Raw genomic sequence first — 13,307 nt, forward strand, 5'->3', positions numbered from 1 at the left:
CGAGCTGGTCGGTGGCGAAGCTATTTGTGGCTGATGTTAATAGTCGACATATTCTTTTAATGTTGTTTTGCTTATTCAAAGAATACAGTCGTGGGGAAAAGTTGTCATGCATTTGTAAAGAACATAATGTCATGGCTGTCTTGAGTTTCCAATAATTTCCACAACTATTATTTGTTTGTGATAGAGTGATTGGGGCACATACGTGTTTGTCACCAAAAAAAACATTCATGAAGTTTGGTATTTTATTTATTTATTATGGGTCTACTGAAAATGTGACCAAATCTGCTGGGTCAAAAGTGTCAAGCCGTGACATGGATTTGGGCTGTTTCTCCGACGCAGAGAATAATTTGCACGGGCGAGACGTGACTGTCAGTACATGTTTATTTATTTAACACTGTAACTAATAAAACAAACAAAAGGCACGCACGAGGGCGGAAGTACAAAACTAGGCTGTGAAACAAAAGACTAGCATAAATGCTGCAAACTACAAACATGAAACAAAAAGACTTGCTCGATTGGAATGAATAATAATGAACTATAAACAAAACTAGCACAAAGGCATGAATACAAAAACTTACAAGACAAGGAACTATGGACGAGGGCATGAACGAGGTGCAGCATGGGTAGTGTGTATGAAGATCCCAGGACGAAGACAAGAAAAACAGTGACTTAAACAGTAGCTATGATCATTAGTGAAAACAGTGTGAGGCTGAGAACAGGGATGTGACATGACAGGTGAAAACTAATGGGTTGGCATGGAGATGAAAACAAACCAGGAAGTTCCAAGACAACTAAATGTCCAAAAAACTAAACATAACCTGACCAAACATGGCAAAAATCCAAAATATAATCTTACAGGTGTGACAAAAAGTATACATACAGCAATGTTGATATTTGGTTACATGTCCCTTGGCAAGTTTCACTGCTAAAAGGGGCTTTCGGTAGCCATCCACAAGCTTCTGCTTGAATTTTTGACCACTCTTCTTCACAAATATTTGTGCAGTTCAGCTAACTTTGTTGGTTTGCTGACATGGAATTGTTTCTTCAGCATTGTCCACACGTTTAAGTCAGGACTTTTTGGGAAGGCCATTCTAAAACCTTAATTCTAGCCTGGTTTAGCCATTCCTTTACCACTTTTGACATGTGGTTGGGCTCATTGTCCTGTTGAAACACCCAATTGCGCCCAAGACCCAACCTTGATGATGTTGTGTTTTGTGATCATGTTTTGTTTAGTTATGTTGTTTTGTTTAAGACTCCATTGTTTCCTGTCTTTGCACTTCCTTCTTTGTTTTGTTTCCATGTCAACCCATTAGTTTTCATCTTGTCCCCATGTCACGCACCTGTTTTCACTAATCACCACAGTATTATTTAAGCCACAGTTGCAAGGTAAAGGGTACATCGGTTGTACTTGTATAGCGCTTTTCTATCTTCAAGGTACTCAAAGCGCTTTGACACTAGTCGACTACCTTGCAACTGTGGCTTAAATAATACTGTGGTGATTTACTGAAAACAGGTGCGTGACATGGGGACAAGGTGAAAACTAATGGGTTGACATGGAAACAAAGCAAACAAGGAAGTGCAAAAACAGGAAACAATGGAGTCTTAAACAAAACAGAACATAACTAAACAAATCATGATCACAAGACATGACAGATGAGTTTAGGTTGTCCTGAAGAATTTGGAGGTAAACATCCTTTTTCATTGCTCCATTTACTCTCTGTAAAGCACCAGGCCCAGAGCATAATACTACCACCACCATGCTTGACGGTAGGTGTGGTGTTCCTGGGATTGAAGGCCTCACCTTTTCTCCTCCAAACATATTGCTGGGTATTGTGGCCAAACAGCTAAATTTTTGTTTCATCTGAGATCACATGGACAAATATAAGACTCTCTGGAGGAAAGGTTTGATTTCATAACATGGTCACTACTGCCAATTTTCTCTTATTATATTTTATTTTACTGTTATATTTTTATTCCCATAGTTGCTTTTTATTTTTAATCTTATTGTAATACTTTTCTGTTTTGTTTCCATGTATACCACCATTATTTACTTTTTACTTTTTAAATTGATCTCAACTCAGTACACTGTTGTTGGAATCTTAATTTTCCTGAAAGAACTCTCCTGAAGGAATCAATAAAGTACTATCTATCTAAGTTCTGTGGTCAGATGAAACGAAAATTGAGCTGTTTGGTCACAATACCCAGCAATATTCCTCCTTTGGAGAAGAAAAAGTGAGTCTTTTAATCCCAGGAACACCATCCTACCATCAAACATAGTGGTGTTAGTATTATGCTAAAAGTAAGAGTGGATTGTGAAACCGACAGGCGGCTCGGTGTGTCATCTGCAGTGATGCGCACCCTGTATCAATCCGTATTGGTGAAGAAGGACACAGCAATTGAACAGTCGCGCTACATTTCTATCCTCGCCTGTTTAGGCTGACCCTACCTGTAATAAGCGGAAGAAGGTGGATGGTTGGATACATATACATTTTCCGCTCAGGCGTTAGAGTACAGTCAATAATTTCTATAGCGACCACTCAAAAGAAACAGTATTAATGGCCACTATACAGTTCAAGCATTTAATGTGGTGTGCCAGTACACTTGCCAACTCTCCCGGATTTTCCGGGAGACTCCCGAAATTCAGCATCTCTCCCGAAAAACTCCCGGGACAAACTTTCTCCCGAAATTCAGGCGGAGCTGGAGGCCACGCCCCCTCCATTTCCATGCAGACCTGAGTGAGGACAGCCTGTTTTTACGTCTGTTTTCCCACAATATAAACAGAGTGCCTGCCCAATGACGTTATAACTGTAGAATGATCGAGGGCAAGTTCTTGGTTTCTTATGTGGGTTTATTGTTAGGCAGTCTCATTAACGTCCTCCCAGCGCGGCAACATCACACAACAACAGCAGTTACTTTTCGTCTACCATAAAGCAGTTTGTCTGCCATAAACAGCAATGTTGTGACACTCTTAAACAGGACAATACTGCCATCTACTGTGCATGCATATGTGACAATAACATCTGTGGCTTTTAGAGCAGTGGTTCTCAACCTTTTTTTCAGAAATGTTCCCCCTGTGAACATTTTTTTAATTCAATTACCCCCTAATCAGACCAAAGCATTTTTAGTTGAAAAAAAAAAAGATACAGAATTAATATACAACACTATGTCATCAGCTTCTGATTTGTTAACTTGTATGACAGTGCGAAATATTGCTCATTTGTAGTGGTCTTTCTTGAACTATTTGGAAAAAAATATATAAAAATAACTAAAAACTTGTTGAAAAATAAACAAGTGATTCAATTATAAATAAAGATTTCTACACATACTGCGATGAGGTGGTGACTTGTCCAGGGTGTACACTGCCTTCCGCCCGATTGTAGCTGAGATAAGCACCTGCGCCCCCCGCGACCCCAAAGGAAATAAGCGGTAGAAATGGATGACTGGATAACTGTAAATATACTCCTCCCCTCTTAACCACGCCCCTCATCCAACCCCTGACCACGCCCCCCACACCCTACCTCCTGATATCGGAGGTCTCAAAGTTGGCAAGTATGTGTGCCAGATCAGGCTATTGGGCCTTGAGTTTGACGCGGATGGCTGAGAGGTAAATGCTGATGATCTCTCGCGGCAAAACAAATGACAACTATACAGCCCCACTCCTCAATTACATGTGTGCACATTCTAGAATCTAGAGTCATTTACTGACAATGTTAAATATAAATATTAATCATGAAATACTGTTACTGGATTACAAAAAATGCTAAGAAAAACTGTGCCATTGTGTTTTAAAGGAAAAAAAAGATATAAAAATGTACGCTGTATTCCGTGCTTGAGGTACAGCACATGTTGCATTATGCTAAATGTGAACATTTTAAGGTGAACACAAATGTCTCAAATTCTTCTCAAGCAGGCGCCGCACCAAGAAACACAATATTCGTACATCACTCATGAAATACAATATTTGTAAGTGGGCCAAATCACCTTGATTAGAAACTAATTTAATGGAAATGACTGCTGTAATGTGATTCCTTTAATAACCAATTGAACTTGTTATGATGTCAGCTTTTAGACAAGTAAGGTTTGACGTTTGGACTTTAAGTTTATTTCAAACATCTACAAACCCCATTTCCATATGAGTTGGGAAATTGTGTTAGATTTAAATATAAATGGAATACAATGATTTGCAAATCTTTTTCAACCCATATTCAGTTGAATGCACTACAAAGACAAGATATTTGATGTTCAAACTTGTAAACTTTATTTTTTTTTGCAAATAATAGTTAACTTAGAATTTCATGGCTGCAACACGTGCCAAAGTAGTTGAGAAAGGGCATGTTCACCACTGTGTTACATCACCTTTTCTTTTAACAACACTCAATAAACTTTTGGGAACTGAGGAAACTAATTGTTGAAGCTTTGAAAGTGGAATTCTTTCCCATTCTTGTTTTATGTAGAGCTTCAGTCGTTCAACAGTCCGGGGTCTCCGCTGTCGTATTTTACGCTTCATAATGCACCACACATTTTCAATGGGAGACAGGTCTGGACTGCAGGCGTGCCAGGAAAGTACCCACACTTTTTTTTTACGAAGCCATGCTGTTGTAACTCGGGCTGAATGTGGCCTGGCATTGTCTTGCTGAAATAAGCAGGGGCGTCCATGAAAAAGATGGCGCTTAGATGGCAGCATATGTTGTTCCCAAACCTTTATGTACCTTTCAGCATTAATGGTGCCTTCACAGATGTGTAAGTTACCCATGCTTTGGGCACTAATGCGCCACCATACCATCACAGATGCTGGCTTTTGAACTTTGCGTCGATAACAGTCTGGATGGTTCGCTTCCCCTTTGATCCAGATGACACAATGTCGAATATTTCCCCCAAAAATTTGAAATGTGGATTCGTCAGACAACAGAACACTTTTTCACTTTGCATCAGTCTATCTTAGATGATCTCGGGCCCAGAGAAGCCGGCTGCGTTTCTGGATGTTGTTGATAAATGGCTTTCGCTTTGCATAGTAGAGCTTTAACTTGCACTTACAGATGTAGTGACAAACTGTATTTACTGACAGTGGTTTTCTGAAGTGTTCCTGAGTCCATGTGGTGATATCCTTTAGAGATTGATGTTGGTTTTGGATACAGTGCAGTCTGAGGGATCTAAGGTCACGGTCGTTCAATACTGGTTTCCGGCCATGCTGCTTACGTGGAGTGATTTTTCCAGATTCTCTGAACCTTTTGATGATATTATGGATCGTAGGTGTTGAAATCCCTAAATTTCTTGCAATTGCACTTTGAGAAACGTTATTCTTAAACTGTTTGACTATTTGCTCACACAGTTGTGGACAACGGGGTAAACCTCGCCCCATCCTTTCTTGTGAAAGACTGAGCATTTTTTGGGAAGTTGTTTTCATACCCAATCACGGCACCCACCTGTTCGCAATTAGCCTGCACACCCGTGGGATGTTCCAAATAAGAGTTTGATGAGCATTCCTCAACTTTATCAGTATTTATTGCCACCTTTCCCAACTTTTTTGTCATGTGTTGCTGGCATCAAATTCTAAAGTTAATGATTATTTACAAAAAAAAAAATGTTTATCAGTTTGAACATCAACTATGTTGTCTTTGTAGCATATTCAACTGAATATGGGTTGAAAATTATTTGCAAATCATTGTATTCCATTTATATTTACCTCTCACACAATTTCCCAACTCATATGGAAATAGGGTTGGTATAAATATTGTATATATTCTATTTATTCTCTCTCCTTACAACGTGTCCATAAAGGAATAGGAAGAAGCAAAGCGGATCAGTAATGCGGACGTTGTATCGATCCGTTGTGGTGAAGAAGGAGCTGAGCCGGAAGGCAAAGCTCTCAATTTACCGGTCGATCTACGTTCCCATCCTCACCTATGGTCATGAGCTTTGGGTCATGACCGAAAGGATAAGATCACGGGTACAAGCGGCCGAAATGAGTTTCCTCCGCCGGGTGGCGGGGCTCTCCCTTGGAGATAAGGTGAGAAGCTCTGCCATCCGGGAGGAGCTCAATGTAAAGCCGCTGCTCCTCCACATCGAGAGGAGCCAGATGAGGTGGTTCGGGCATCTGGTCAGGATGCCACCCGAACGCCTCCCTAGGGAGGTGTTTAGGGCACGTCCAGCTGGTAGGAGGCCACGGGGAAGACCCAGGACACGTTGAGAAGACTATGTCTCCCGGCTGGCCTGGGAACGCCTCGGGATCCCCCGGGAAGAGCTAGACGAAGTGGCTGGAGAGAGGGAAGTCTGGGCTTCCCTACTTAGGCTGCTGCCCCCGCGACCCGACCTCGGATAAGCGGAAGATGATGGATGGATGGATGGAAGAAGCAAAGCGTATTTATTTGACCCCCTTTTTACTTCACAGCAATTACTAACACATATGTTCACTTCCTGTTTCATTCATTCAATTTTATTTATCTCATTCATTGATGTGCATTTAGAACGATAAATAATTATATCACAATTATACAATTTAAATTCACACAATTCCTGAGATGGAGCAGGATGAAGAAAATCTTATAATTTCCTGCCCCCTTTGACAAAGTACATTATCTTACTTCATGAATATCATTTAAGCAGACACATATATCCAAATGTAATGAAACAATCAAAAACAAAAAAACACAAGAAAAACACAACAAGTGCAAAACTTCATAAAGTATACACCAAACCAAGAAAATAATAGTAATAATATAATATACACCTCACGGAATGATACAGAGCAAATACAAAACCAGACAAAAAATAAGTAAATTAATAAATAAAAAACAAAATGTAAACACTTATGGCTGTCCATATGATCTTATTGTTCTATCTTTATATATTTTTTTCAATTGGAATATATTTTTACAGTTTTTTATCTCGTTGTAAAGAGAATTCCACAATTTTACCCCCACCACTGATGTACACATTTGTTTTAAAGTTGTCCTTGAATATTGTTGTTTGATATTTATTATATCCTTGAATATTGTTCTCAATTCATACACAATATACATCAATTAATTCTAAATAAAACAGTTCTCTTCTTACATAGTTAAGTCAGTTATGATTCACTTAATGAGATGAATAGTATCTTATTTTCATTAAGTTCATTTTTCCTCATTCTTCTTCCTTGTACTTTGTAAACACTTGGAGTTTGACTAGTTTCTTAAACTGGATCATATTTGTACATTGTTTGACTTATTTGCTTAGTCCATTCATAAATTAATTCCACATACTGATATGCTAAAGGTTTTAAGTGTTGTACGTGCATACACACTTTTCAAGTTAGACTTTTCTCTAAGGTTATATTTCTCCTCTTTTGTTGAGAAGAATTGTTGTATATTCTTAGGTAGCAGGTTGTATTTTGCTTTATAGATCATTTGAGCTGTTTGCAAAGGCACCAAGCCGGTGCACAGAGCCTTTGTGTTTACTCAGACACATGACAAGTTAGTGGGAACATTGATCATGACAGATTGAATATTTGTTACTTTCCCATATGTTTAGTTCGGCCTCGTTTTTGACCCAACCGCCGTGGGCCACCTGTGTGTTGCCTGCTGTCTCTGCATCCTGTGGTCACGCCACCAACAATACCAAAATGACAAAGCATCATTTCCTATTCTATTAAAACACAGGACGTCAACAAAACTATCAATGTGATTTGTCTGGCACGTATGTAAGAAATAAATCCATTACATTACCATATCGCATTACTAATTCAAAACAAGGCAATCAATGTTCAGAGATCATTAACATCATCTTTTGCATTAAAACACACCGCATGAGTTCAACATAAATTAGCATTTTATGACGCCTCCTCCTCATCAAGGCTCCTATTTGTGTCTCACTGTTTATTATTCATATTTGATTCTCCTACACTGCCTTCCTTTATCTCTCCATAGCCGCAATCACTTAGCGCTTTGCAAGAATATGCTTGTGTGCCGTGTCGACAGTTTATTGTGTACGACACAATATGGAACCCAATTCTCTCCCGGAAAAGGCTCTGATCATTCATGTGTGACGAGCATTGAGAATGAGGTTGCGGACTATGGATCACCTCTCCAGGCTTTTTTCGAGATGCATCCGGGGAATATGAATGTCCAACACAAAGAAGTGTGTTATGTAGCTGTTCACTGCAGGGCGGCGTGGAATGTTTCATTTTTTGATTTCATACCAGCTTTGTAGAGCATACGAGAGCGTGTTGAATAGTTTTGTTTTGCAACCCCCCAATTTATTGCATTGCTTCCCTGTAGTGTGGGTGATCACCTCTCATACCTGTGAGCATGAGTCATGCTGCCCAAGCAGGCTCGGTCGTATTACTTTAGAAATTCATTATTTTTCCCCCGCTGCTGTCAACTCTCTCCATTATTTACACATAATTTTGTGAAAATAAGTTTTCAATGCTGATATGCACTTGGAGTAATATGAAAAGCTGCCCTATTATTCAATATTATTTCAAATAATCTGTTATGCTTGAGGTTGTAATGGGGACGACGTATGGTGATGCGTGGATTGTTCTTCAAAACGATGCAGCAGGAACTCCGGAGACAACGTGTAGGTAGGAAATTATTTATTTCAATAAATGATTAAAAAAAATAAAAAAAAACAACAAAACAAGCAAACACAAGGAGAGCATAAGTGAGGCAAAAAGCCTGGACCAAATAGCTCTCTGATTAGTGCCTGGGAACAGGTGAGCATCCGGAACACTAATCAGAGCCAGGTGAAAACAATAAATAACCCTGGCAACCAAGGAGACACAAAATAGGGGTGCTGAAACAGGGGTGCTGAAACAGAACTAACCCAACAGGACACATAAAACATAAACAAACTATGATCTGGGCAACGGATCATAACAGTACCCCCCATCCTCAAACAAGCAAACACAAGGAGAGCGTGCCGATTACACAGGGATTGCCTATGGCATGGGGAGCTAACAGAATAGCTAACAAAGAACACTAAGACGGGACTTAGCGCAAGAAAAAAACATAAGTAACGAACGTGACATTTGCCTTAAGCAAACAAAAGCACCAGCATTAGTGAGGCAAAAAGGCAGGATTGAATAGCTCTCTGATTAGTGCCTGGGAACAGTTGAGCGTCCCGAACACTAATCAGAGGCAGGTGAAAACAAGAAATAACCATGGCAACCCAGGAGACACAAAACAGGGTGCTGAAACAGAACTAAGCCAACAGGAGACATAAAACGTAAACAAACTATGATCTGGGCAACGGATCATAACAGTACCCCCATCCTCAAACAAGCAAACACAAGGACAGCGTGCCGATTGCACAGGGATTGCCTATAGCATGCGGAGCTAACAGAATAGTTAACAAAGAACACTAAGACGGGACTTAGCCCAAGAAAAAAACATAGGGAACCAACGTGACAGTTGCCTTAAGCGAACAAAAGCACCAGCATTAGTGGGGCAAAAAGGCAGGATTAAATAGCTCTCTGATTAGTGCCTGGGGACAGTTGAGCGTCCCGAACACTAATCAGAGGCAGGTGAGGACAATAAATAACCATGGCAACCAAGGAGACACATAACAGGGGTGCTGAAACATAACTAAGCCAACAAGAGCCATAAAACGTAAACATAGTACGATCCGGGCAACGGATAATAACAATACCCCCCTCCTAAAACAAGCAAACACAAGGAAAGTGTGACGATTGTACAAGGAATGCCTATAGCATGGGGAGCTAACAAAATAGCTAACAAAGAACACTAAGACGGGACTTAGCCCAATTAAAAAAAAAACATAGGGAACCAACGTGACAGTTGCATTAAGCAAACAAAAGCACCAGCAAGAGTGAGGCGAAAAAGCAGGATTAAATATCTCTCTGATTAGTGCCTGGAAAAGTTGAGCGTCCCGAACACTAATCAGAGGCAGGTGAAAACAAGAAATAACCATGGCAACCAAGGAGACACAAAACAGGGGTGCTGAAACAGAATCAAGCCAACAAGAGACATAAAACGTAAACATAGTATGATCCGGGGAACGGATAATAACATTATCCCCCTCCTAAAACCAAGCAAACACAAGGAGAGTGTGCCGATTGCACAGGGAATGCCTATAGAATGGGCAGCTAACAGAATAGCTAACAAAGAAGACTAAAACGGGACATAGGGAACCAACATGACTGTTGCATTAAGCAAACAAAAGCACCAGCATGAGTGAGGCGAAAAGGCAGGATTATATAGCTCTCTGATTAGAGCCCGGGAACAGTTGAGCGCCCCGAACACTAATCAGAGGCAGGTGAAAACAAGAAATAACCATGGCAACCAAAGAGACACACAACAGGGTTGCAGAAACATAACTAAAACAACACGAGACATACAATGTAAGCAAACTATGATCCAAGCAATGGATCCTAACAGAAGTTTCTTATAATTGAGTTTCCTTGCACTCTCTTAAACAAGAACTAGCTCAATTACACCAGGATACAAGAGTTGAATAATTCCCAAAGGGAGTGATTTGTAACCTTTTTCTCTTATTGCGACTTCACCAAGGAGAGAGCAGTCCTTTGCTTTCATGGTATATCATCAAATATGCCAAGTGACAGTCACATGGGCGGATGGGCTCAGGGAATACAGGCAAATGAGCACCTAATTAGTCCAAGCGAAGCCAGTGTCAGGATTTTCAAGAGAAAAACTGATGGATGATGAAGGTGAAAATAAAAGTTAACTGAATATTTTTAGTCATCTTGACTTTTCTCCTTATAAACAGAAATTGTAAGAGCAGTAACTGCACTGTACTGTTAGGTTCTGTTGGCCTTGAACCCCGAAATGCAGAGATGAAGGGCGTGGTGCAGGTAAACATGACTTTAATGTCAAAAGGAAATAGTGCAACTGGAAAGTGAACATGCAGGGAACGTGCAACTGAAAACAGGAAACAATGATCGAGCTCTGTGTGCAGGGCAGGCTGGTTTATAAAGAAGTCTGATTGGCAACCTGGAACAGGTGTGCTAAAATTGCAAGTAAGGGACAGACGTTAGCGACAGCGCTGCGGCCAAAGTAATGAGGCAAAAAGGAAGTACCACTAAAAATATGAGCACTGGAAAGGAAACAATACCAAACACGGTAAAGAAAACAAACAAAGTCCAAACACTGTACTATGGATAGGGATTGGTGCAGTTCACATTTTAGGTATGTGTGTAAAATTTACAAAACATATGTCTTTAAAATGAAACCAGTATTACCAGATAGGTCTTGTTAAAATGTTTTCAGTGATGTAAGTATCATTTTTCTGTGATAAATATTAAGAAAGTTATGAATTATTTAACCCGGTGAAAATACACCAGTTTATGGTCCACCTCTTCAATACAAAGTCAGAGGGGCTCCAGATTTTAGGTGTGACCTTTTTGTTAAAAATGTCATAACTTTCTTAATGTTGACCCCTTCTAAAAAAGTTGATGTCGTTGGAAAGTTTGTTAAACAAAGAAACAGAAAAATAACCGTTGCCACTCGGCATCGATTGCACCGGTCACCCAAAGGGGGATCTGCGGTGGTCCTTTCCAAAGTTTCTCGTAGTTCCCATTGGGTGGAGTTTTTTCTTGGGATATCGCTGTGGCTTGTGCAGCGATTTGAGACATTTGTGATTGATGGGCTTGTGACAGGTCTCCAGTCGTCATCGCGTGGGTTGCAGTGACAATCGATACAGGATGCATCGTAGCAGGTTTGACTCTGGTTTATTGTTTCAATAACCATAGTTTCTTGCCAGTCAGTCACACCAATTTCGAGCGCCCCGTTTCTGCCTGTTTGCCGCGGCGCATCTTCCGGTGGCTAGTGGCTGCGTCGTCCGCGGGGGCTCCAGGTCTCTCTCGTCGCGTTCGTGTTCTTCCTTCTCGGGTGGTTCCTCTCCTACTTCTGCCCCGATTGTTCCTCCTTCTCCCCTTTTATGCTGCAGGAGAAGATGCAGGGATTGGGAGCAGGTGTGTAATCCACGCACCTGACTCTGATGGCTGCAGTGTCGCTCCAGGCGTGCCCCGCCTTTCTGCTCTGCTGTATGCTCCGCCTACTGGCCGCCATCTTGGGCAGGACCACTGTTTATCTTAGCCTGCTGTCGGCTAATCGGCTCCGTCTCTCCACAGGGCTATATAAGTAAACTATGATCGATTGATTGAAAATAGGTTTTATAGTTGTTGTATATTTTTTTGTATCGATGAAATTCATGACATCAACTTAAGAAGTGACGGAAAATCTGAGGAAACAAGATTGGTCTGAGTCGTCTTGTAACGTCCGTCACATCACAGCAACCAGTAAGAGGAAGTCGGTGAGTCCAGCAAGCACAAGACATTAAAACAACGTTGAGAAGTCATTTAATTAAGTCCTAATGTTGAGTGGCTACAACCTAACATTGAAACAACATGATTTTTGACAACGTTTAAACAATGTAGTGTTCTGACGTTGATTTGACCATTGAATTTTGGTCATTTTGCAACTATTATTCTACAACACAAATACAATGTTGAAACAACATGCTTTTTGACAATGTTTAATTAATGTTGTGTTCTGACGTTTATTTGACCATTACATTTTGGTCATTTTCCATCCAATATTCTACAACACAAATACAATGTTGAAACGTTTATTCAATGTTAGGTTGTGTCATTGAATTGACCATTGATGATTTGATGATTTCTCAACCAACAACATGGATCCAACATTGGACATCAAAGTTGTCTCAATTTACAAATGCAATTATTTTTCAAGGTTTTTGCAAAGTCAGTACACAACACACCTCTGCTCAATCCCTGCATCTTCTGATGCAGCATAAAAGGGGAGAGGGAGGAGCAATCGTAGCAGAAGTAGGAGAGGAAGCACCCCTGTGGAAAAAGACGAGGAAGACACCAGGGAAGCCGGCGCCAACACCGTCCTCTGGGAAGGCGAAACTGAACAGGAGGCAGTGGCATCCGCCGACCACCAGGGTGGAAGAGGGTGACCTTCTGGTTGAGGAGAACAGCAATGCAGAGGAGGCGCCCTCTGCAGAAGATGCAGGGATTGAGCTCAGGTGTGTTGTGTACGCACCTGACTCTGATGGCTGTAGTGTAGCTCCAGCCATGCCCCGCCTCTCCGCTCTACAGCATGCTCCGCCTCCTGGCCGCCATCTTGGGCAGAACCACCATTTGCCCTGGCCCGCTGTCGGCTCGTCGGCTCCGCCTCTCCACACTTTTACTTTACAATTAATTCCAAATTCCCTTTTTGTTCACAGTAGATTTTTTGCAGGGGAGTTCTGTCGAGTGTAAACATAACCAAATTTTGTCGGAGGTTTGTGGTGCGAGACTTCTTGTCCAATCCGAAAACTTAGAT

Source organism: Nerophis ophidion, linkage group LG23, assembly GCF_033978795.1.
Source record: "Nerophis ophidion isolate RoL-2023_Sa linkage group LG23, RoL_Noph_v1.0, whole genome shotgun sequence".
Classification (NCBI taxonomy): domain Eukaryota; kingdom Metazoa; phylum Chordata; class Actinopteri; order Syngnathiformes; family Syngnathidae; genus Nerophis; species Nerophis ophidion.